General features: G+C 44.8%; 1 long non-coding RNA gene across 1 annotated transcript in view; it reads left to right on the top strand.

Annotated features, from left to right (window-relative positions):
• Window positions 1–27607, top strand: part of LOC138266639 (uncharacterized) — a 113804-nt gene that overhangs the window by 39682 nt on the left and 46515 nt on the right. The gene's annotated exons all lie outside the window — the stretch shown is intronic.

The raw sequence follows: 27607 nt of genomic DNA on the forward strand, positions 1-27607 counted from the left end.
CAATGATGGTATGTGATTGTGAATTGTGTTTACTAATGTGATGTGTGTAGTTGTCTTATAGAGCATAACATTTTAGACAATATACACAGCTCGGGCACCGTTGATGATAGCTTATGAATGCTATCTAGGAAATGTTACCCGACAACTATCTCCAGATGAGGATCTTGAGTATATGGTGACTTGTGTGTGGACTACACATATGTCTGGCATGTGTACATATTTGGTACATACTGTGATTGGCACACTCTGTCTACATTCCACCCATAACATGTTTTGAACACAATAGTCAGATTAAAGTCATTACACTTAGCAGTGTTTGTTGTTTTTGTGTGGTGAACCTGCAGCCCTCGTATATGTTCTCATCTATTCTGATGTGTATTCCACAGACGTGTCTGTGCAAAGTGTGAGGTAATGTGTACCCTGTGTCAGGACTGGGCCCAATGCAGGACTGATTTCCATAGATATACTGCGCAGGCCCAAGTTCTTCCATTGCTTGTCATACCTGGGCTAATCATGATGACCATTGTCACCAATGATGTCCCCCCCTTGTCACACATGTTCCATGCAGCCATTGCAACTCTCATATTGAGTTGTGTCAGTGGTCTGTTCAAACATTGCAGTCTCACCATATTTTGACATCCACTGCCTCATGTGTGGGTCCCTTGTTTACCTCCTATTTGGACATGTTGTAGTTGTGAGTGATGAGCTATTGTTGTACAAGTTGTCAACGTGGATGTAAATAATGTGTTGTGGTTCATAGATTGTGTGCTTCAGTTGTCACTTTCAAGTGATAAGGCTATTTGTGATATGTGTGATGGTAGCAGTTCAATCTTACGCATCACATACGATGTTGCTACAGTACCCCTCAGATTAGTGTTTGTAACATGCTCCCTGAGGTTAGATTCACAATCCTGAGGTATATGTTGTGGAGATTGAAGAGACCAAAGCTGGATTGTGTGAATAAATGGTGTTTATTGACAAAACATACAAGATGAGTTACTTGATTATTAAGTGAAGACAATCTCAACGATGTGCAGTCTGCAATGTACCCCACCAGTTGTTTTGTGCTGTTCCCCCTCATTTTCTTCTCCTCCATCCTCCCCCTCCTCCTCAGGCAGGTCCTTAACCTTCTCATATAATGGAATGTTCATCCACAGACATATTTTGTGCAGGAAAGCATATGTCATAGTAATCTTACAGATGGTGTGTGGGGCATATAGGAGGCTGCCTCCTGTGATGTCCAGGCACCTGAATCTGTACTTCAGGATGTCAAATGTCCTCTCCACAATAGTCAGTGTCCTCCGACGTCCCTAATTACATGCACACTCTGCTGCTGTGCTTGGATTGGGGAATGGGGTCATTATCCAGGGCTGTATGCCATAACCCTGATACGCTGCAAAAGATTAAAGGAGTAAGTTGTTGTTAGGTCTTGCAACAGGTATGTCATTGAGCATGGCAGTTGATATTTTGAGTTGGTTGTGACTCATATGTATTTGTGGTATGGTGTGAGTTCCTACCCTCGTGTAATGTCTCCTCAGCACTAGGTTGTTGGACATGACAATCTTGTGTTTGACTCAAGGACCTGGGACATTTGATTTGGATTCTAAACTGATGGTCATAATGTATGTACCATACGTTGTATAGTGTTCCTTTGTCTCAGTGTGCTGTCACTAGAGGAGACATGCCACATCTTCACAATGGGGTTAGATGTGTTGGCAACATGGTAGCACTACAGAGCCTGGACATCCTATCCATTTTGACATTTGTCATTGCAGATGATGTGTGACACTTTGGGCCTTTGAAATTGGCAAGTGAGGACTATACAAGAATGCCCCATGTGTGACATGGCAACCCTTTGTTGTCCCCAGCGCCAGTTGCTCAAATGCAGCTGTGCACCAACACTACCTACCTTGCACCATGGTACTTGACTAGCTGCCTTGTGGAGGTGGATGTATCTGTGCAGGAAGGGACACCACCCTATACATATGCTGTTTTGATGGCCAATTGGCCCTTTCTATGTGTGTGCAGCAGTATGCAGCATGCATTGGTGGCACAATCATCTGGGTTCAAAGCACAGTCTACTTCCTTATTGCAACCTGCATACAGTGCCCCTGGAGTGCTGTTTGTGGTTGGCACTGCTTCAGGTTTTAGGGGACAGCTACATCTGAGTAAGCATCATCATTCTATGTATCTTGTGGAGACAGACCTGCAGCAACACACATTGCACAACACTTCCACACTACATATACCATAGGAGGGTGGCCGATTTACAATGTGGCTTCAAGTCATTATGAAATGGTCATCTGCCAAGTTGTACATACAGTGCAGGCCATGACAATGGCACTGTGGGCTTTTTCATAGGTCCCTTGGTGATCCAGAGTGGCAGCTAACGTGTGTGGCAGCCATCATGTGTCTAAGGGTGTGTATCCCATTGTTACAGGATGATCAACATAACTACCAGTGTGTCTCTTATCTTCCTAAATATTAATCAGCATTTATACTGTTGACACATGCACAGTGCAGGCCACGGGATGGAGCTCAGCTACTTAGCAACTGTGTGCCTTGGCACAGTGCATGAGAGGTCAGTGATGTCCTGTTTTCTCCTATTGGGTCCCACTATGGCATCCATGATCTGCACTGTCTGACAGTGACTCTGCCCCATGGTGGGCCATTTATTGTACCTGGTACAGACATGATGGTGTTGTGAGTCAGTGAGTGTTGCATGTGAGGTGGCACTACAGTAGGTGTGGTACCACTTATCACACATTTGGCACAAAGTATGTGATGGGCATTGATCTTGTATTCCTATGTGTGTGAGCCAATGCATCAGGCAGATGTCTTTGCACACTACAGGTAAGTCAGGTATGTGTTGATGAGATGTAGTTGGTATAGGCACAAGTTGTCTGGTATTTGATGTTTGTTATGGCAGTGATTTGCATGGCATGACTTGAGAGATCTATGCCTATATGGAGCTTACATGACATGGGCATTGTGTATGCCTCTGACATGTCTGTGCTATTCTTTGTTTGGTGTAGTGTGTGTGGAGTGTACGTAGTAGGCAACCTGTGGGAACTTGAAGTGGTCTGGGTAGTTCTTCTGTTAGCAAGGGATACATGTCTGCACCTGACCTTCCTGTGGCATGCCTGTCAAGTTGTGGGAGTGTAACATACATGTGGGTGTATGTGTTTGTGGTGTGCACTGATTGTGCTGTACAGGAGCATGGTGCATATGTGTTGTGTTGTTAGCTGCACATTTGTGTTACCGTGCCATGTGTTAATGTGGTGGCGTTTGTCTTGTGTATCCGACAGGGTTGGTGTGCTTTATGTATATTTCTAGATTTGTTGACTTACCCACAAGTAGGCCATTTCCAAATTCTCCATCCTGGACTTGTTCATTGACACTGCTGTGATGGAATATGTAGGCAGCATGGACACTCCCAGTATACTTGGCCAAAATGTTTATGAATAGTCCCTGAATGCGTGTGCTTGTGATTCCGGTATAAGTGCTCTGTTGCTGCAGGTGGTACGAGCTGGACATGGGTGCATTTAATTGCACCGAGCACATGAGGGAAGACATGAATTTGATAGAACCCCTGTTTGTTCTCCTGCTGCTTTTGCTGGGTGTTGAGGGAGCTAATGTGGCGTCTAACACCTTTGGCACGAATGCAGAGAACGACGGCCGTGAGACACCAGCAACCAGGCGCACCCGTTGTTTGGAAGGAACCACTTGCCAGCAAGTGCAGGACAGCTAACAGCTTTGTCACAAGTAGTATGTTGTGTGCGGTCTGCGGGCTGACTGTAATTTGTGGCTCAATGTGGTGCAGCTGGTATAGTATGGCTTGCCGGTTCAGTCTGTAGGTCCTAATAATGTCCAGGTCCCAGAGGCCAAGGAGAGTTGTGGTTCTGAAGACCCTTTCCTGCTTTCTGCATTGCCTTTGTGGGATGTGTTGTAGTGGGGGTGATTGCTGGAGTTGTTGCTCTCCTCTGCGTCATCTTGCAAGCTGGATCATTATCACCTCCATCTTCTCCTGTGGGTTGGTAATGTTGCTTCTGTGCGTTCTCCTTAAGTAGTGGTGTGGTTGCCTCATTATAATATCTGCCATGACCCAGGCATTAAATTTTGATGCAAATTGGTGTTAACATCACTTTTTGGGTCCGCCTCCCACCCATGCGTCTTTTTTTGCCCAGGTGGATAAATATGGCGCTAGGGCGTTAGAGTAATTTTTTGGACGGAAATGCCTACCTTGCATCTCATTAATGCAAGGAGGTTTCACGCATCTGAAAAATGGCGTTAACATAATATTTTGATGGTATCACAATATATTGATGCTAAAAATATAAATATGGCGTTGAGTTAGAGCTGAATTAGGGTAAAAAAAATATGCTAATTCAGTGCAAACAGAGTATAAATAAGCCCTAAAATACAATTATATTTTGTAAATTTGTGCCGCTTTTGCATCAAAAAATGACGCAAAGGTGGCACTAACTTTTCATAAATCAGCCCCTTAGGCCAATATGTATACTTTTTTTGCACTGCGTTTGCGTCATTTTTTGACTCAAAAGCAGAACAAACTTATAAAATATAATTGTATTTTGTAAGTTTGTGCTGATTTTGCGTCAAAACGTGACACCAATGCAGCACAAAGAAGTATAACTATGGGCCGAAGTGTTTTACATTGCACGCATTTCTTATGAGAAATTAAAAATCACGAGTAAGGACTCGATGTACAAAAGGGTTTTTTACCCGTTGTCTCTCTTTGGAGAAAAGTGTTGATACATATGGGGCATAGTTTTTATCCGCACTTATTGCAATTAATACCTCTAATTCCACCGTAATATTTTAGGTTGCTTGCAATATTTAACATGTTAGCTCTTCATTTTTAAAACAAGGTTACCTTTTGTGCAATTTGGAGTATGCAGTTGAACTAATTCTTTACTTTAAAAAAAAGATCGTCGCAAAAAATGTTTTTGAAGACAACGGACATTAATCATTTTTACTTATTTCACCAGCCTCAAGAGGATGAAAGGCTATTAGGGCTGATGGGACTGAGAACCGACTCGAACGCTGTACATACGTTTCTGAAACCGATTTAATAACTATCAGGCCCAATTATAGGCTTGTCGTTAACTTATATTAGCATCTTTTGGATAGCGTCTTATTCCTTTAAAGTGGCACCTCTGCGGTTAATACTTAGGCCAGCAATGTTCTGCATAGATCAGAGAATGGCATTTCTAACGCTTCCAGCGAAGAAGCACTGGAAGGCACGCACACAAGGGATGTTGGTCGGCTGCGAGCTATCTGCATAATGCTTTTGACGCCAAGAGGTCGGAGTTCCGCTCGGCGCTTTAATTCGCTGTTCTGCTACATTAGAGGCGCGTGCGAGAACAACCTCTCCTTCTCTGGCAGGAACAGACTGCCTGTTGTGCGTTTGAGGATGATTATTACAGTGGTGGCTTTGACGATTCCCTACTCAGGGTGACAAAGGGGTCAGGGAGAGGTCGGCAGTCAGTGGGGAGACCTTTCAAAGCAGACGCTATAAATGTGCCTCTCTAGTGGCTTCTTTATTCCTCAATCTTCACCCTATTCTTCTCTCGCTCTCCATCTCCCTCTCTCTCTATTTTCTATTTTCTTTCTTTCTCACCTCTCTCGTCTCTTAGCTTCTGCTAAGTTATAACGCAAGCCCTCACTCCACCTAGGCCGCAGTAAAGCTGTATTTGTTAGCCCATTTGAAGAGACATTTTTCCGCACCAACCTTAGCAAATGTGACACATTTACTTCTTGTTGAGATCATATGCCTGAAGTAGTTGACATTTTAGTGCTGCCCCTGATGTCACAGAAGTCATCTATATGTGACAACATATGCATTATGTTAACCAAAAGTACTTATTGATTGTAGAAAGTTGCACTGAGAAGCCAAAAGTGCATTTGTTCATACTAATGTTAGAAACCCTGGTGGTATCAATAATAAACTAAATTATTGAAATATTTAATTTATTCTATGTTATAATCTTAGTTTTAACTCAGTTGCATTAGCCTAAGTGAGGCCTGTTAACCTGTATTCCATGACTGTGCAGGAAATGCTGATTCATTTTCATAGCATGAACCTTCTTTAAGACTTCATTCCCACAAAGTGACTAGTTTTGGTAATAGACCCCTTTTGTTTTAGACGCTGAGAGAAGTTAAACAATGTCCTTCAAAGTACAACATCCTGGACTCTGGATTGACATTATATACAACTGCTTCAGTCCTGTGAGGAGTTACATGGATGAATGAGGTTCCCATGACAGACTTGAGAAAATGTGCCAATGTGGCAACCTGGAGTCATTTGACCGATTGCTATTGGATGAGGCATCTACAACGTAATGTGGACTGTCTCTAAGAGCGAACCAGATTGTCATATGAACTTTAATATGTCTTTGACCAGTTGGGCTTTAGTCAGAATTCCAGATGTCTCTCGACCAGATGGCTTGCTATGAAGAATCCTTAAAGCTTAGCCCTTTGGAGAGGTATCTTCCTCTATGCTTTGCTTTTTTGAGATACCCCACTGAGACTTAGAGATTTTCTCTCTAACCCCTGCAGAAGACTCTTGATCAAGCTTCTGACATGCTGTCATTTTCCCTTTTTACCTGTCTTTTGCCCATTTTAGTTGGTATTCTGTTGTCCGAGATTACCTTTTTCCAAACTCGTATTGTTCTTTTGATCTTTTGCCCGTGTTTGGTGGTCCGAGGAACGCACCACCAGGCCTGGGGAGAACAAGTTTCCATCTGACTCATTATGAGGTTGCTCCCTGCCAACATTTCTGCCATGGTTAGACCACCACGGAAACCCAGGCTGAAACAAACTGGATAAAAGGAGACACTCACCTTCAGGAGGCTATACTCCTCCCAAGCCACAATGGAACCACAACTAGATGTCATCCCTCATCTCCTGTTCGCCGAATGATAATGGAATCTTCACCGATGATGACAGCAACCGTAAGTACTCACACTTACCTGTTACAGCTGTATATTGTGAAAATTATGTACAGTTACATAACATTCTATAGGGAGGGGGCTGCAAGGGCAACACTCACACGCAACAGTACACCGACACGCACACTCATATTCAACAACAAAGACACCCACACACACTGCCGCCAGCACACACACACCACACGTCAAGAACACACACTTATGCACAACAATGTAGCACAGGCCCATTCTCACACAAGCCCACGTAACAGACCAACACGCACAACAACACCACAACCGTAACATCATAAACACATTGTCAAGCACACACAACCGACACTGGCCAGGGGCTCATCACGCATACAACACAATGTACAATCAAAAAGGAATAAACACACACAATTACACATCATACAACTTAGCAATCGACACACACATTGCACACACACAGCACAGCACAGCACAGCACACCTATCATACCATGCACAATACATGCACACTCACACAGTCAAAGCACACAAAGCCACACACCACAACAGCAAACACATGTCAACACAAACACCACACAATACCATCACCACAACATGTCTACAACATAAACATGCCCACCAAATAATACACACCCTATTCCTGGGTAACAAAACCACTGCACACATCCTCAGATACTGCCCAAACAATACAAGAAGCACAACCACCACACATGCACAGATACTCACACACAACCAATGTCAGGAAGGAAAGTTTCAAGGCTAAGAAATGAAAAGCAGGACAAAGATGTAACCAGTAATCCAACAACTTGTTGGTCTGTATATATTGTATGAAATACGAATGAGAAAAGTTTAAGGCCATTGGCCAGTCCAAAATACATACAAATTGGTGCACCAAAAGCACACTATGGTGCCCCCGCTTGACTCCTGACTGCCATGGAGTCTCCAGAGGTAGGGGCATCAAGGGGGCACACAGGCACCTCAGGCATGATTTGGAGGTGTCTGGGGGGAATTTTGGGCTTCGGTTTGGGAGGGGGGTTGGTCTTGGGGGGGTTTTGGTTTAGGCTTGGTTCTTCTTGGTAGGGGTCGGCTTCTTGACTGGGGAGGGGCATGGATAATAGCAAGGCTATGGGAGGCCTTGGAGGTGGAAAGGATGGGCTTGGGGAGGGAACCTGAACGTCTAGGGGTGTCACGGTGGGAGGTGTAGGGAAAAGGTCAAACTCCGAGAGGAAGGACATTTTGCCCACACGGGGACGATCATACCAAAAGGGTTTGGATGTGGAGAGAGAGGGATTGGGTGTCTGAGGTGCTTGTGTGGATGTCTTGGGTGCATGTTTGTGGGAGATATGCTTGTGGGTGGTGAGTGTCTGTTGGGTGGGTGAGTGTGGGCATTTATGTGTCTTGGGCTAAGGAGTGGTGGAGGTGCTGGGGGATGCCGTGGTGGGTGGGTGGTTGTCTGTTGAGGTGGTGACTACAGGAATGATGGATGTGCTGCATGTAGGCATGTCTGTGGTTGTGGTGTCTGCAGATGTGGTGACTGGGGTGGATGTCTGAGGGTCGGCTGGGGTGGTGTCTGCAGGTTGGATGGGTGTGGTGCTAGATCAGTGAATGTTGGTGTGTCAGGTGTTGTGTCTGTGATGCTGGGCGTGGTGGGGTTGGCATGGCAGATAGTGACTGTTGCTGTGTGTGCAAGAGTATGTTGCTTGTGTGTTGATGGTGTGTTCTGTGGTGCTTATGTTTGTCTGTGCTACCCTTGGATGCATGCCTGTCTTTTTGTGTGCTTTGGCTGGGTCGCAGAAGGGGGGATTGGGATTGGGATTGGGAAGAGGAAGGTGGAGGGGGGGCAGTAGACAAAGGGTGACTGGCTGCCAATAGTTTGGAGGCCAGAGCCTGAACTGATATCTCTAGGCCAGCCAGTGCACTGTGAATGCCCTCCGGAAATGCATTACTCTGTAGTATCTGAGTTGCCAGTCTCTGGATAGCATTCATGATGGTCGACTGGCCCTCAAAGCTTGGCCTCAGGAGGTCAGTAGCCTCCTCACTGAGGACAGCAAGGATAACATGGGCTGGGGCAGAGGTGCTTGTGGAAAAGGAGATGCTCACCCTCTTGGGTGAGCGGGCACAGCCAACTGGGTGGGGAGCCACAGGGAGGGCAGTGATAGAAATGGTGTGGTGGACAGTGATGGTGCTGGGGTGGTCCCAGATGGGTGCATCACCACCTTGGAGCATCGACTGGAGGAGGATTCCAAAGATGATGAACTGGAACCAGTGTCCCCAGTGGCACTCCCCTCTCCCTCCAGGCCACTGGGTCCCTCAGTGTTGGTGTCCACGTGGCTGGAGGTCCCAAGGCCAGAAACGTCCCCACTCGGCTGTGTCCCGTCTCCTTTGCCTGCCAATGCTGAGAAACAGAAAGTGAGGTAGGGTCATCACATTCTTTACATACCAATTACATCACATTGTACACATCAGTAACATCACATCTAGTTGAACAACACCCCCAGGTAGTGCCTGTGTAGTGCCAATATCATGTCACAAAAATAAACAATGTACAACCCTCAATCATGACATAGTCACAGACCAGATAGGCTATCTATCTCACACCTACAATAACATGATATCAGCAGGGATATAACACTAACCATTCCATGACAAGGTGACTTGCCCACATAATACAGGGTCCCTATCCACAGCAACATAGACAATCAACAACCAAGCTATGGGAAGTCGATGTAACATAGATTTCCACATATCACATACACACACTAAACACATATCATTAAATTGGCCTGATGTCATGTACCAAGAAAGGAAACATATTGCATAGTGAACACAAGACAGCGTGGTGCACATTAGCCATATCCACCTCATGTCACAGAGTACACAACTCTCACGATGGATATGTGCAAACATGCAACTACTCTAATTGGCATAACCAAACGTTAGAAGATGAAAGAGGCAGAACACATGTCACCTACACCTGTACCAATTGTGATGTAGGAAAGGATTATACATACTTTGTGGACCAAGTCATCTCAGTGATTGTCCTCCTGAAAACAAAGTATATTACTCATATAGGGGCCTAATAAGCTCAGAGCATTTACTCACACACAACCATAGGTAGTACATCTACTATTACAAGACAATAAACACCTGTCATGTGCATGAATGTGACATACAGTGGAAAGTTACATGCAATTGTTCCATCAATAGCCCAGTGAATGAGTGGCAACATCACGAAACATACATCAGACATGACTAACCATAAATCTGTTTGGGGAGGAATTCAGGGAGACAAACCACATCTGTGGCTACCATGACAGGTACACGCACCATGATGCAAGCCAAATGTCTAAATACACGTACAATACCACTCACATGTGTATGTCATTTAACACACGTGCACCACAAAGGTGTCATTGGGAACAATAGGCATACAACAAGGACTCATAACATATCCAAAATAGCAACAGAAAGAATGGTAATAACTCTTTTCAGTGTTGACTTGTGATGTAAACTTTCAATGTAGACATGATGTTGGCACAAAACAGTTGAGATTGTAACTGTCAAGAACATGTCTTGCCCTATTTATCATGCCCACGCACTATGTCTAAGGAAATAGCTGTGTAGCCACTTCCCATCTACAGAACATGAACATGGTACTAACATTCATAGCCCTGACACCAATGTATGTGATCCAATAGGAATCTATCAAAACCTCCATGGTCACCAACATGTAGGATGTCCACTCAGATGATACATTGCACAGGCCTATGTACATCCCTAACTTACCAAGTAGTTGCCTTCGTAACAGGTTTGGATAAGTCATGCAAGTATGGCATGTGAAATCTGAGATGAACATCACAGCCTCACATGATGCTGTCACTCATCTGAAACCTTCAGAAAAGTTGGAATGACTTTCAAATTTCCAGATTCTATGTTGCACATAGACATGGCTCAAAGGACATTGGAATGGACAGAGGACAAAGACCTGAACAACTTTCTGTCATGATATCAGGAATATTGACCTGTAGGTGGAAAGGAAAAAACACCAGAGTATGAAAAGCTGTATAGTGGTACACACATTTGACACAGTCACATGTGCATCATCATATGCTTTTGAACAGAGGGGACAACATAGGAGAGTAATATGTCCCTATACAACTAAGAATGTGCACAACTGTGTACCAATGTTGGGAACTGTACATCAATGTGTTCGTTAGAGATCCTTTACCCTTTGCAATTACCACATCTTAGAAACCTTCATATCATACACTAACCTGTTAAAGGGATAAAAATGTGGCAAGTCTGTACTTACCCCCTAATGGCTGCTGTGCTGCCCTCAAACACACATCCAACTCTGGGTAGGCCACGACAATATGTGTGCCATTAGGGGGGTCAGGGTCAGACGGGCACCCCGTCCTTGTTAGGAGGACATCCCCAGCTGGGTCGCTGCTGTCTTCCCGGCCCAGCGTCGCAGGTCCTCCCACCGCTTCCTACAGTGGATGCTCCACCGGCTGTGGACCACCAGGGTCCGCACTTTCTTGGTGATGGCACGCCAAATCCCCTTTTTCCGATGAGCGTTGACCTGCATGAATGACACAGACAAGAAGAGAATGTCATGTCCAATACACAATACCAAAACAAGCAGGGTGAAAATCAAGTTAGTGCAACTAGCCATTCACACACTGCCTTCAACATCACCTTCAATAAGGGATGACAATCTGCAGTCAGGCCATGTGTGATGATGAGACATGCATACTACATGCATATCCAGCACCAGGTGTCAGCTTGAAACATGCGACCAGACCACAAGCATATCTTTAAACATGGTCTATCTTTCCATTTCACTTCACACCACATTCACTGATCATGTATTACAGTCTGCATTTGGGTCAGGGTAACTACATCACACACACACTCTACGATGTCTCAGGACTCAAAATCTATTTGTACATATATGCACATGCCCATCTAACCACACATTTTACCAGAAACCTTCATTCCACCACATTTCCTGGACATCATCATGCACTTAACCATTAAAAAATTGCAAATGTACTGCAATTACCTGTTCCTTTGGCGCACCATAGGTCTGTCATCAAGGGAGAAGGCTTGTCAACTGTAGGATGTGGCATAATTGCTCCCAGAGGCAGTACACAGCAGCTCAGGTTGTGGAGGTCTTGCTGGCAGGAATGTCAGGAGTCAAGTGAGAGATAAAGTATGAGATTGTGGTCACGTCCGCCATGTAAAAGATCGTCACCGCTGGCAGACATCGCCATTGACCCAAGAAGGTGTTCCAATGGCAATGTCCACCACAGTTGTATCTGCATTCCGCCATGACGACTTCCGCCAATGGACTTAGGTCACTTCCTAGTGTCCAGTACAGTAGGTCAGGTATCTGCCATTTTAAGGCTCATAAATGTACAAAAAAATGTACTTTAAGTTGCCTCCCAAGCTGTGAAAAATATCTACAACATTGTGCTAACTGCTGGTATTGAGCAAACATGTAGCAATGTGCATGAACTATGTACAGAATGTCCAATTGTGTTTTAAGAATTGTAACTGTAGTAGCATAGTCAGCAGAGCAATTGCAATCTGACATGTTGTATATATGTTCCATATATGTACTACATGTTACTGATGTTAATGTAACATAGACTGTCAGTGACATGCTTTCACATTTCCAACATACGATAGAGGAAAGGAGATGTGAATGCAGTGATAAGCCATTATTTAGCTAGGTGTGTTCAGTATACAACATTTCAACAGTTTCAAATTGGCATTTTAGAGCATAATATGTGATCTAGGTATGATCTTACTTATGATGTACAGAATGAGTGATGCACATACATTCTCGTTTTCTCTCACATAGTTGCCCTGGCATGAGAAGAGTGAAAGAACCTCCAGTGTACCATTCTCTAGCAGACCCGCAGACCATGGAGGAACGACATGTGATTCAGATCTACTGCCTGAATAGGCATACAATCATGGATCTCTGTTGTCAGTTGGAGCGAGATCTGATGCCTGCCATTCGTAATCGCCATAGCATATCACCCATTGTACAAGTTATATCAGTGCTGCACTTCCTGGTCACAGGCTCCTTTCAAAACACAGTGGCCCTAACTGCAGGGATGCCACAGCCTATGTTCAGCCTGATCTTGAAGGCTGTACTGTCTGTATTGTTGAAACACCTTGATAGCTACATCAGATTTCCATGACGTGAAGGTTTTGCCCTTTTAAAGGCTGATTGTTATGCTTTGGGACACATTCCATATGTGGTTGGAGCCACAGATGGCACCCATGTAGCCTCGGTTCCCCCAAAAGCCAAAGAACAGGTGCATAGGAACGGGAAAAACTACCACTCCATAAATGTCCAAGTGGTCTGTTTGGCTGACTTCTACATTTCACAAGTTTCGGCAAGGTACCCGAGGTCAGTCCATTAGTCCTTCATGATGTGGAACAGCATGATACCACTGATGATGACACAACAATACACAGAGAGGGCCTGGCTGGTTGGTATTTCACATATGTCATGTGTGTCTGTAACTTTTATCTGCTAACTGATGTGTGGATGTCCGTTACTTAGCTTTGCCTTTCTAATCTCTTCTTTACAGGGGACTCCAGTTACCCAAACTGTCCCTGGTTGTTAACACCAGTGAGATAACCAACCACACCAGGGGAAGTCTGTTTTAATGAGGCCCATGGAAAGACATGGAATGTCGTGGAACAGAATTTTGGATCCTGAAGTCAAGATTCTGTAGCACTGATAAGTCTGGTGGAGCCCTCCTCTTTTCACCCGCCAAAGTTTGTCAAATTATTGTTGCCTGCTGCATGCTCCATAAACTTGCCCCGAGATGTAAAATTCCATTAATACCAGATGAGGGGGAGCCAGCAGTTCCACTGGGTAAGAATGAAGATATGCCAAGTGAAGATGAGAATGATGAGGATGAAGCTGGAGACATCAGGGCAGATCTCATCAATCAGTACTTCTCCTGACTTTAGGTATGTGATGATATGTAATTCTAGTTACTCAGTAGGGTATTGGTGGGGTTGGGAATGCTTGATAAGGGTCTTAGGGCCAGATGTAAGTAGGTAAAAATGTGCGAATCGGAAATAGCGACTCCATGCGAATCGCTATTTCCGACTCGCAAAACCAAATGCAAGAAAGACTCGCAATACCAAATTGCTAGTCGCAGATGTGTCTCACTGCATTTTGCGACCTCAGTTTTTAGCGATGGTGCAATTTGCGACCTCGCTAAAAGCGAGTTCGCAATTTGCGCGAAGGGTGTGGTCCGATGTCGCAAATTGCGTCTGCCTCGCAAATTGCCTGCAGGTGCAACATAACAGTTGGGAAACCCACTTCCTGGCTCTTGGTGATGACATCAGAACCAGGAAGTCACCAAATAGAACTGGGAGGAGGGAGGAGCACACCCAACCCAAACTGCAGAGCCACACCCAGGTGAGAGGAGCTGCAGCAGCCATGGAGGAGACAGGCAGTGCTGGCAGGAGGAGAAAACTAAAATTCTCAGACAAGGAGTTGGAGGTCCTAACGGAGGAGTGCTGCCTGCACCATGACCAACTCTTCGGCAAGGCAGCAATGAGTGTCCCTGACACTCAGAAGAAAAGAATTTGGCTAGAAATTCAAGAAAAAATCAATGCCATTGGGGTAAGCCACCGCACGCTAGAGGAAATCCGGAAAAGGTGGTATGACCTTCGCTCCAGCACCAAGGAGAGGGTTGCGGAGCGCATGAGGGAGATGAGGGGCACCAGAGGAGGCCCATCCACTGTTCCACCACCTACAGCCCTGGAAACCATGGTGGAGACAACACTGGAGCCGGAGGCCAAACTGGGCATAGGAGAAGTGGACAGTTCAGTGCCTGGAACATCAAAAAGTGAGTACCATGATATATGCTTTGACACCCACAAATGCAGTATACACACTATCCCAGTACACAGCAGCAGGCACCACCAGACTAGCTCCATTCCAGTCTAGCAACTTCTAGAATAGTGCATTATGGGCAATGTAGTACAGTGGTTCAGATATAGGCAAATGTTTATTATGAGGCATAAAACAGATGTGCGAGACTGACAATGTATCCCCTATGTCCCACAGGTCTACCACAAGGCCCCTATCAGCAAACACATGCAGGGAGAGGAACATGGGCCAGACCCACATCTGGAGGCTGCCAGTGACACAGCAGGGCCCAGCAGGACACCATCACCCATGGAAATGCCACCAGAGTCCATGGAAGATCCTGCACAGGACATGGAGGCAGCAGGGGTAGCACCAGGTTCCATCCCCACAGAGAGGCACACACACAGCCAGCAGCAGGAGCAGTGCGCAGATGCCGGCGCAGAGTGCAGTCTGTGCACAGGGATGATGTCACAGACATTGAGTTTGCGGGACTGGAGGCATCACTAGTACAGGGCCAGCGCCTGCAAAACAGACAGTTGCGGTCAATAAACAGAAACCTTAATAGACTGCAGACCACTATGACCCATGGGATGGCAAATGTGGACAGTCAGTTCCAACACATGAACACACATCTGGGGAACCTGACACAGGCCATCGAACATTTGGTCAGGGAACTAGTGGCAGACAGGCCACAGGCACGGCGCAGGGAGCGCAACACTGCCGTCCAGTTTGATAGACTTGCAGCATCCATTGAGCGCCTGGCTACAAACACCACCTGCCTGTCAAGGCGTACTGTCAGCCTGTAGGTTGAACTAGGTCATTTCGCAGGGGATGTGGCACGGGGACATGGCCGCATCAGCCATGTGGTAGACATAATGGAAACCAGGCAGGCTGCAAGGGGCACAGGGGATACCCCGCAGGACAGCGAGGAGGGCTCGACCATCAGCAGTGTGTCTGCCACCGATTCCCGTGTGCTGCGGAGTAGCAGTGCACAGCAGGGGTCAGGGGACCCACCAGGAGTGAGCCATGGTGGCCCCAGTAGGAGGAGGCTGTGAGCTACCAAAATATACTATTACTAAGGCACATGCTGTTAATGTGTCTGATATGACTTTTTACAATTCAAGACTGTGACATACAGCACAATTCACATTTTTTCAAAGTTTAGAAATAAAAAGATTTTGTTTGTTTGACTACACAACTCAGCTATGTGTGTCTGACATTAGTGAGTGTGGTCACGGTTGCCACGTACCTGCCAAAGTATTGGGTTTCAATGTGGTTCCGTCTCTGTCTGCCCTCATTTGCGATGCTTCTATCTCCAGGCTGTCGGTGTTGTAGCTCTTGCTACTCATCCTCCATGTCTGTGTCTTCAGGGGTGAGATGTAGCCCACGTCTGGTGGCAATGTTGTGTAGGATGGCACAGGTGGCAACTATCTTGCATGCTGTTTCTGGGGAATACTGGAGTGCACCTCCACTTTTGTGGAGGCATCTGAATTTTGCCTTTAACAAGACAAAGGTCCTCTCAACTACAGTTCTGGTCCGCCGATGTGCACTGTTATATCGCCTCTCGTTCTGATTGGCAGGGGTTAGGTACGGGGTGAGTATCCATGGTCTCAGGGCATATGCACTGTCACCTGTTTGACAAAAAAGGCAAATTTAGCAGGGCATCAATGGGTTACACAGTGACTTGTATGTGTGGCTTCAGAGTGTAGTCAGCAATACCTAATAGATATCCGTCTCCAAACTCCCCACATTCTAGGCGTTGGTGTATCCCACTGTGCCGGAATGTGTATGAGTCGTGTGTACTCCCTGGATATTTAGCTACAATGTCAGTAATGACATTATGGGCGTCACATACCACCTGGATGTTTAGTGAGTGGGTACATTTCCTATTGCGGAACAGATATTCCAGATTTGCAGGTGGGCAAATTTGTATATGTGTCCCGTCCACACACCCGATTACATGGGGGAAGTTGGCAATTCTGTAGAAGTCCAACTTGGTGCTGTTAATTTCTGCCTCATTCCTGGGTAGGTATATATATCTGGACATGTGTGTGTGTGAGTATGGCATCTAGGAAACATCTGAAGAATCGTGAGAGTGCACTTTGGGATACCCCACCTGCCACAGCAATCACCCTCTGATAGCTACCCAAGGCCAAGAGGTGCAGTGAGCATAGCACTTACACATGTGTAGGGATGGCGCTGCCGCGCATTGTCTGTCGTTCAAGCTGAGGATTCAGCAGTTCAATTATTTCTAAGATTACAGCACTGCTAAGTCTATATTTGTCATATATCTCATCCTCACTTTATTGAAATAGTGTCTGCCTGGTTCGGTATATCCTCTCCTGTCTTTGCCTCCTCCTCCTCTGCTGGGCGGCCTGGACTCTCCTCCTCCATGCTATCACGTACAGTTCAGCCATTTTGAGTCACCCAGATGCCTTCTGGGTCTCCTTTCATACTTTGGTTCTGGTTACCACCTGCTTTGAATCAGTGGTAATCTGGATGTGCAAAATGGTATTTTTGCAACTAGTTGCAATTTGTGACTGGCTTTTGCATATGATTTGCGACTCGCAAATTGTGACTTCCTGTTTGCGGGTCGCAAAATCAGGTCGAACTTTTTGCGAGTCGGTGCTGTGTTGCATTGCTATTTGCTATTCGCAAATGGGACTTTTGCATCCCATTTCGGATTGTGCGAGGTCGCAAATAGCTATTCGGGCCATTTGCGACTCGCAAAACTTTGCTACATCTGGCCCTTAGTATAGCCATGAGACAGTTCATAATTAGCTTCAAAACACATAACTCTGATGTGCATGCAGAATGTTACATGGAGTAGTGAGCATGTTTTTTTTATCACCATAGTCTTATTTTCTCACGGTGCACAGTCTCAGTCACCATTGTATATGGGATATGGCTGTAAGATGTATTAGTTTCAATGCGGCTTATACCTTATGTTTGAAATTTATACTTTGCAGATTACTTCACAAGCTCATCCTCATTTGGCAATATCTGACAGTGTCACAAGCAGGTGGAATTTGCAGACTGACAAGTGAAGTGGACATGGATTGTACAAGGTACTGTCAGGCATGAGATTTACGGTGTGTGAGTTCCATGCCCAGACTGTCAGGATAGTGGGATGGTAGTGTCCTATTCCACTAAATAGACCTGTATGGCATTGGAGGTTTGTTCAATGGTGCCATGTGTGTGTTCATTTGTCACACACACATGTCATCCTGCGCTATCCATACCCTCAACCATCATAATGGTTTGTATTGGTACTAAGTAACTTGTATGTAGCTAGCACCGTGTTTCCTCACTGCAGGCCACTGTGGATGTGTATCAAGACTGACATAGAAGAGTAGCATGCCTACTGATTCCTGACCATGGTAAGTGGAAAGTTCCATGACTGTACTGACCTCTATCTGTATCATGCAGTATGGTCATTTGGGAGCTATGGTATGACTATGTAATAAGGCTTTAGATGAGGATACTTTGAAACAACATGTTTGCCATTTGGGATACTGAAAGACTGACAAGTCCGGAAGTTCAGTAGTCTGTGTGGTGGTAATGTATGACATCTATGATGATACACTGAAGTGAGCAGCAGTACTTCACTGTGTGATAATTGGCATTCTCCCAACCTGTACGTGGGAAAATTCTATTAAAGTGTTTGGAGAAATGTCTATCATTATTCTTAAATGCTAAATCTACCCTGATTATACAGTACATGTGAGATGGTACATTACCTATGTCTTACATTTGAGAGAAACCTCTTTGTGTAGGAGGTGCCATAGATGACATTGAAATATGGTGGATAAATTACTCTCACATATGATCTATGGTTAAGTGGTATTTATTGGGGAGTGCACAGCTAAATCATTGAATTGGATCAAATATTACAGAAAGTAAACAGTGAAGGATTCTGTCTTGGTGGATGAAATCATCAGGGTAGCTGCTACAACATTTGGAGACACAAGTCCAGTGTCTTTGTGCCATGGGAAAATTGAGATATGAGAGTCGGAAAATGGTGCAAATCCTGATTTGCGGCAAAATTTAACACCTGGGTCAGGGAAGCCATTAAGATGGGTCAAACACACCACTACTTAAGGAAAACTCACAGAAGCAACATCAGAGCTCAAAGAGGAAGACATTGGAGGTGCTATTCATCCAGCATGCACAAAGACGCAGAGCACAAGAGCAACAGCAGCAGCTACCACCACACCAACAGGGACCCCAAATGCAACGCAGAAGGCAAGAGAGGATATTCAGGACCAGGACAACGCTTTAGGGCCTCAGGGAACATGACATCATCCAGAGGTACAGACTAAACTGGCAAGCCATACAACAGCTGCTGCGCCACATTGACCCACAGTTGGCACCCAGCTTGCAGACACCCCACATCATTCCACCGGAAACCAAGCTGCTAGCTGTCCTGCACATGTTGGCAAGTGGCTCTTTTCAAACGACTGGTGCCCTGGTTGCCGGGATCTCACAGCCCTCATTTTCAGCCTTCCTTCTCAACGTACTTGATGCCATCATCTCCCTCACACCCTGCCACATCAGCTTCCCTAACACACATCAGAAGCAGCAGGAGACCAAACAGGGGTTCTATCAAATTAATGGCTTCCCGCACATGCTTGATGCCATTGACTGCACACATGTACGGATTGTGCCACCTGCTGCAATGGAGCATCTATACCGCAACAGGAAGCACACACACTCCATCAATGTGCAGGCCATTGTGGATCACCGTGGATTGTTCACCAACATCATGGCAAAGTATCCGGGGAGCGTACATGATTCATTCATCTTCCGCCACAGCACCCTCAATCAGCACTTCCAGGATGGACGAGATGGCAATGGCCTACTTGTTGGTAAATACAGAAACCTAGTTATTTACACACAGCAAAGCAACCCTGTAGGACACAAAAAACATATACCACTACAGTGACACATGGCAAGGAAGACACTGAGGTTGTGACACTGGTAGTCATGTTTGATATCCTGACACGATGGGACAAATGACAGATGCAAATAACAAGAGATGCCACTCCAGAGTTACACGGGACCAATTTAAAACCACCCAGTGACAATAACATGGCCTTAACTAGCAGTACAACATGGAAGATGAATCTTTCAATATCACATCAATAACACTCAATCACACCCCCTTCCAAGCAATACGTCCTGTGTAAGGGGTGTGTAGTGTCCTTTGCTGCAGGTCAAACACCATGAGACGCATAGCATGATGATGCTGACTCTAATGAAGGTGACATGGAATCATTGAGGCAGTACCAACATCTCACATCACTCCTGGGGTGACATTACCAGCAAGCAATAAGGAAGTGGACTGTGCTATGGAAACATGTGGATGTGACACTAATGCAAAGTGCATACTGCCAACCATACGAATTGAGACAATTCCCCTTATACATAACAGATGTACTGGCACATGGACCTTCTGACACTAAAACCTTCACCCTACAACCAAGTTAGCCAGCTTACCTGGACCAGGTTCAGTAGTGTAGGCACACGTTTGAACATAAGCCAACTAGGTGAGGGCACAAAAATAGGTTTGCATAGAACTTGTCACACATGGGATAATTGTTCATTGTCAATTGTGAACACTTCCGTGCTGCCAACTTATGGAGATGTGTTGTGCATTGTCACCTAGCCAAATCAAAGGGCCTCACTGATGCAGTTCACCTGCAATTATATATGTCAAATTGGATGGGATGTTCAGGCCATATAGTGCAACCATGTTACCACCACAGTGGAATCGATTGTGTGTGTGGAAGTATCATGTCACCTCCAGTGAAAGCACACTGACACTTCTTTCACATTACATAACGCATGGGAGATACACACTGAACTGCAAGTTTCTAAATATACCACTGATATCAGGTCAATCAGCCAAACACCAGATTTGATAGTTAAACAACCCACTGCAGAAAGAACATCATAGAAGCCTAGGATCCCACATAATACCACAAACACTGATGAGTCACAGATGACACAAGATAACAACTGCCATGCTAAGTGATAATCAAGGTGCAACCAACAACCAAATACTTACCCTCATTTTCTCTTTCAGCTGATCAGGGTTATGGGATCCAGCCATGGATCATGACCCCAATTGCCAACCCAAGCACAGCAGCAGAGCGTGCCTGTAATGAGGCACATCGTAGGACACGCACCATAGTTGAGAGGACTTTTGGCATCCTGAAGTCCAGATTCAGGTGTCTGGACATCACCGGAGGCAGCCTCTTATATTCCCCTGAAATGGTTTGCAAGATCATTTTGACCTATGCCATCCTGCACAGAATTTGTGTGAGGAGGAACATTCCCCTCTATGAACCAGACCCACAAATGCCTGAAGAGGAGGAAGAGCAGGATGCTGTATGTGAAAATGAGGGGGAACATCCAAGCACAGCTGCAAGATTGCATTGGAGACAACACATTGTGCTAAACGTCTTCTAATTATAAGCACCAACGCCACTTTGTTATCATATGTAATTAAATACCTCACTTCATCACTCAATAATGCTCTGGATAATTTTTTATGCATCACATGATCCCTAGGAATCATAATCAGAGTTTAGCCTCATGGAGCAGTGCAAAAATACTGATTAGGATACTGAAAAAGCCACATCACATTTGATGGGTGTGAATGACAGCCAACATTACACACAGTGTAAATTACATATATCCTGTCTATTTCACATTTGAAGGGCAAAATCAGAGGACCACAACTATGAGACACATCCATGTTGCCAACATGGTCCATCGCAACACATGACACACAACTAAGACACCATAAATCATAAGGTAAAAAAGTGCTTCATACATGAGGCAGTGGATGTGCTATTGCATTGGTAACAGGAGTGTATGACCAGACCCTTGACAGCAGTAAGTGGGACATCAGCTATCTCTGCAAGGAGCATGTGTGACAAGAAGTCCATCTAAGCTGAAAATGGATAGCACATGTGCCCCAGGTATGACAAGCGTTGCTCACAAGACATGCCCTGCGCAGTGCATCCCAGGTGCTAAGTCCTGCCACTGCCATGTTTTCAGTCTCTGCCCACCCTTCTCCAGGGGGCCCTGTAAATAGACTATCTGTACCCTGAGACTCTTCATCTACACACACCCAGACTCCCATTCTGACTCCTGTGTGCTTCCCTCTTCAGTATGGCATGCCATAGTCATAGTTCATCAGTCTACCTGGACTTCAGGACTGATAATGCACTGCCTGGTAGTCGGTAGGAACTGTAATCAGCTGTCCATTGCTTCCCTTGTGAAAGGTCCAGTTGGCCCTTTGAACTTGATTCTCAACTCCAGGACTTGTGAGAGACTGAAGCTGCACACACCTGTGAGCTCTCCCATGCGGACCAGCCATTTGAACCTGCCCTGCCATTGCTGCTGCCTGGAACTGCTTAGAAGCTGCCATTTTCTGAATCTCCTTGTTGTACATTGGTGTACAAATCACTTGTGTAACAGAGCCCTTGGGGGATTGTGTAACGTTGCAGACCACAGCACAAACTGTTTTTAGTTCCCACAGTGTTGTTCCAGCTTTTCCCAGTCAGAGTCTGCTTACTGTGTATTTGCCTTGTTCATGTTTGTTCCTGACAGAGCCTGCATCCTGTTAGCCTGACTGGTTCCTGTCTTTGCATTAACTATAGAGATTCCCTGTAGCTACATTTGTCTCATAGTTGCTTTCCATGCCCTCTCTTTCCTCCTGGGGTGTTGTGTTTGGTAGGTCTATGCTGAATCCTCAAATATATAGTATAGTTTAATCAGTTTACGTATCGTATTCCGTTCTGGGACTTGTATTCAAATTGCCTAATCCAGCCCCCATCCCTGGTCTGGTTTTGCATGTATTTATTAGTGCCAAACAGTGACAGTGTGCTATGGCTGTATGCATGGATTGGGTACGGTGCCTCCAGCACAACAAACAAGGGTTGCCCACGTGTATGTAAGGACAAAACATGTTTTTGCCCTGACAGTCCATACACAGATTCACTTCTGTCGCCACCTTTTTATGGTGCTTGCGTGGTGACTAGCTGTGAGATTAATCAGCATGGAGGCATTGATGTTCCCTGTTGCAGTGGGAATTTAAGAGCCCACCCTGTGTACAAATGTTGTGATGAAAGCTGCCTATTTCCTGTTACTGATCCATAAAGTTTTTAAGCACACCAAGGTTGCCCTGTCGTCAGCCTTATTAACGTTCTGCAGTGCCATAGCTGGACTATCCCCATGTGTGTCGTTAGTTGATCTTTGGCTTTTGGTCAAATCTGCTTTGATGGATATTCTGTAAATTCAGGGAATAGCTCCAAAGACTCGTGACTAGACCTGCACGTAACTGTGACAACATGGAGGCCAATATTGACACAGGGTACACGTGACCACACACTTGAACTGGACACCTTTGTGCAATGAACCACTGGAAGTATGTGAACACATGCAACATGGTCTGCTGGTCCTCCACAACCACAGGAGAAACGTAGGTCATTTACATGACTCAAACTGTGGTGTACATAACAATTTTAGGATTGGATTTGAGACTCTGTGTCACAAACAATGTACCTACCTAGCATGTTCAAATGCCTGACTCATGGGTAGTGTACACACAAGTGACCATGAGGTGGTATTCAACATTTCATTAAATGTGATGGGTTACATTTCTGACATAGCCATTATCAACCGTCCTCTATCTATCCTGTGTATAGTTCGTCATGGGAAATGTTTTGTCCCCAAAGTCAAGGAAGTACACACAGCATAAGACACAACAGATATAACAAACACATATCATGGCTGATGTACCTCAATAAATGGCATCTGATGGTTATACACAATTACAACACATTCACACATGCCCATTATGCAAAAACTTTCTTGTGACATTCACGCACAGGTACAACAACAATTTAAATAGCCAATTCTCAGACATAAACACACAGGCCATGAGTCTATTTGTTTAGTTGCGTAGTTTTGCTATCCTCTATTGATGCAACACCTGCTCAAACTAGGAAATACCAATTTTATTCCAAAGGTTTGTGTTGCTGTTGCATCAGTTAAGACAGCTAATCCGGCACAACAATATGAGTATTATGGTCCACAGTAGTGTGGTCTGCCACATGTGCCCAAACACTAGAACACACACTGCAGGTCATACCATCCTTTCTTTGTATAGTTATAGTCTGCATGCATGTTAAAAAATGAAAAATGACACAAAACAGTTATAGACAGATTTTTTTATGCAAAAGCATAAAAAAAAGACATATGCGTCAAAATATGACGCATATGTGTTGAAAAATGACGCTCACACCCATACTACATCGATTGGTCCCTAGCGTTAATTCCAACACCGCAACCCATGAAATAGGTTATCCATTAAAAATGTATTGATCCTTGAATGCGGAGGAATTTGTATGTATATGCATAAAAAAATATTGACGCAAAGCCCGTAAGCGTCATAAAATTTCACGCAATATAAAAAAAAGGCCCGCATTTGAGACAGGAAGTGATGTAATAGGATATCCTGTTTACACAAATGGTACAGTGGATATACTTTCACTTTCACTTTGCAGTCTCTGATTATTCTAGACTGTGTGGCTGTGTATTGAGTTGTGTCTGTGATTATTGTGCTTTTGTCTCCTGTGTGCTATTGCCATTGTATTCTGTTTTTTTGTAAGTGTCCGTGTTAATCAGTGTAAGTCTGTTTTTGTCATTTTTTTATTCGATTTGTCTTTGTACTGTTAGGAGTGTGTTAGTGGGTATTGTTAGTCAGGGTATTGTTCGGCTGTTTGTGGGTTCTTTACGTTTCCTTTCCATAGCTCCTTTCCCTGTTTTTCTCTCTTTACCCTTTCCAATCCTTCTTGTTTATGAGATGTTGGGAAGGCCACGTCTGGGGAGAATGGGTGAGGAGGAGCTGGGGGCTTTTATATGGCTGGAGTGCCCTTCCTTTCTCTGATGCTGGAGTCTGGGTGCCGGGTCATACAGGGGTATCACACGGAGGCTAGGAGGCTCAGGTGGGCAAAGGTGCTATTCCACCTAACAAGACTCTTCCACAGCCATCGCAACGACCACAAATGAACACATCGCTGGGCAGACCGGGTGGCCCGAGAGCAGGACCTGCTTGACCGCCTGGGTGTGGTGATTGGTGGCCCTGTTGGTGAGTACAACTTAGACTAATGTGTACAGTACAATGCTCTGGAGTGACAGTAGCAGATTTTGTGACATGCTGCATGCAATGTTTGTGGACATGTGGAATGCAAGTTGAACAAACAGTGGCCCTGATTTATACAATTTTTGCAACGCATTACCGTCATTTGTTGATGCAAAAGCTGCACAAACTTACAAAAGACAACTTTATCTTGTAAATTAGTGCCGCTTTGGCGTAAATAGATGATGGTAATGCGGCAAAAAACACTTTATGATTCTGGGCTTGTCAGTGTACCAGGAACGGGAAGTATTTCACATGCTAACACAAGGTACCAATGTAGTCCCCATTTTTTTTAAACCATGTCAAACAGTATTCATGGCCATACGTACAAAGATATTCCTAACCTCTGCTAATATCTTAGGCTGATATTTCGACTTTGTTTTTGCAGTATTTGCATTATTTCTGGATGCCAAAGTATAGCACACTTGCTAATATCAAAATCTTTTGTGCTACTTTCCATACTGGTAGCGTAAACAAATGAAGCAAATGCTACACATGAAAAAATAAAAACATCTGGCCATAAGTTAATTGTTTCTGTGTGTTTACGTCTGGACAGAAAATCTTTCTCATGGCCAACCCTAATTGTGCCCGGATGCTACCAGATTGCAGTGGCACTAAACAGGTTCATCTCATGGCTTTTCAGAGTAGGCGTAGAAATCCTATCATTGAGTAGCATGGCCCAACAACATTTTTGCCTTGGGCACAATTGCTGGTACAGAGCTGGTGCATTTGCCATCTGTGTCACTTTATAACCAAACAATTTTCTAAAGTGAATGGGTCATCATGGGATCCCTGCTCTTTGTGAATGCATGGTCACAAACTATTTATTTGCATGATGTTGTGCAAGCGACCACTGACTGCTTCCACTATACATTTAAAGTGATGAAATAGTTTGTTATTTTACGTTTGGTGCACCCCTGTTGATATAGTGCAGCATATGTACAATTATTAACTTCTCAGTATGAAGGCTATCACAGACATGGTGGTATGCTAAGATCAGCAGGCCAGCATTCCTGTGAGTGCCGCCATGCCCAAGGTGCTTTCAAATAGAGACCTACCTCCTCAAGATTGCAGAAGTAGGAAATTTGCTAACCCATGTTTTAATCAGTGGACAGTGTCAGTTCGGTTATATTACCACAGATCACCCATCTTGGCAATTCTAAGTTAATGAATGTGGCAAACTATGATTTACAATACCTGACATAGGTACACAGGGCCCAGAGTAACACATTTCAGGTGCAATGACTACACCTGTGCCCATGCATTCTGTCACGGATGATCAAATTAGACACTGTCAGCATACATCTTTTTGTTGTTTTGATTCAGATAAATGGCCAATCCATGTTTAGCGTAACCTTGTCATCAAGTAACACACAGGATCCCTGCCATCATGTTGTCATAGGGGGCATATACAGCTCTGGGCACACTACCAATGTGGCATATGTAACCTACATACAACACATGCACACATATAATAGACCATTGAAAGCACAATAATTCCTGAACGAAACTCAACCCACATGAGCATCACACAGTAACTCATTGTCCCTTGATGCACAAGCCACAATACCTGAGTCACTGGTATTGCAGTGCATCAGGAATGTGGCGTTGCATGTCTCTCATAATAACAAATGATAAAATGGAGTACCCTCTTGAAATAATTAAGCACAAAATTGAGTATTCATGTTTGGCACCACATGATTGTTAGGGCCAGTGCATGTGTGCATATGTGTGTCTATCACTCACTGGAGTGACAGTGTCAATGCATGTTTGCATGACTGTCTGTTGGTGGGTCTACATGCCTGACGTGCTGCTCTATCATAGCGTATAAAATGTCACACACTGTAATTTGTTGATCCAAGTTTTGTACAGTGAGCAGACATTGAGCACATATCACCCTTCCATGTTTTACAGGTGGACCCGCCCCATATACAATCGGTGAAGTGGCTCGATTTGCAGACCCATACGTATCCAGTAAGTGTTAATATGTTTGCCTGTGTTGTGTTTGCAGCTGCTGTTTGATTGACTCCTGTGTGTTGGACTCATTGCAAGGTATGATGTGCTGGCACATGATCTGGTATGTGACCTGACTGGAGGTTGACATTTTGTTCCATGTTCGAGTTGGACATTCTGTGGCGGTGAGTCATATATTGGGAGTCGGTTGCTGCGCTATAGGCATGGGCAGGTGAACAGGGTGATTTGTTGCTATATGTATACCAATGATTAATTTGGAGGTGGCCAGTGTCATGATTTAGTCAGCAAGCCATACCCTGATCTACACAGACTAGTGATGCTGAAGTCTTACCCACAGACTTGAGCATCCCTGTTGAGTAATGAACATGTAGGACTGTATGGTTGACTTTCTGGCAGCATCTAGGTCCACATGTTGTGCTCCGTTTATGTGGCACTTGAGTGAAATGTCATAGGCGTGCATGCAGATCAAGGCCAGGTGGGTGCCTGCATCAATGTGCATGATTTTGGCAAGGTGTGAGTGTGATGTGATGATGTAGACAATTGTCCACATTTAGAATATTAGTGT

Source organism: Pleurodeles waltl, chromosome 11 (assembly GCF_031143425.1).
Source record: "Pleurodeles waltl isolate 20211129_DDA chromosome 11, aPleWal1.hap1.20221129, whole genome shotgun sequence".
In the NCBI taxonomy this organism is placed as follows: Eukaryota; Metazoa; Chordata; class Amphibia; order Caudata; family Salamandridae; genus Pleurodeles; species Pleurodeles waltl.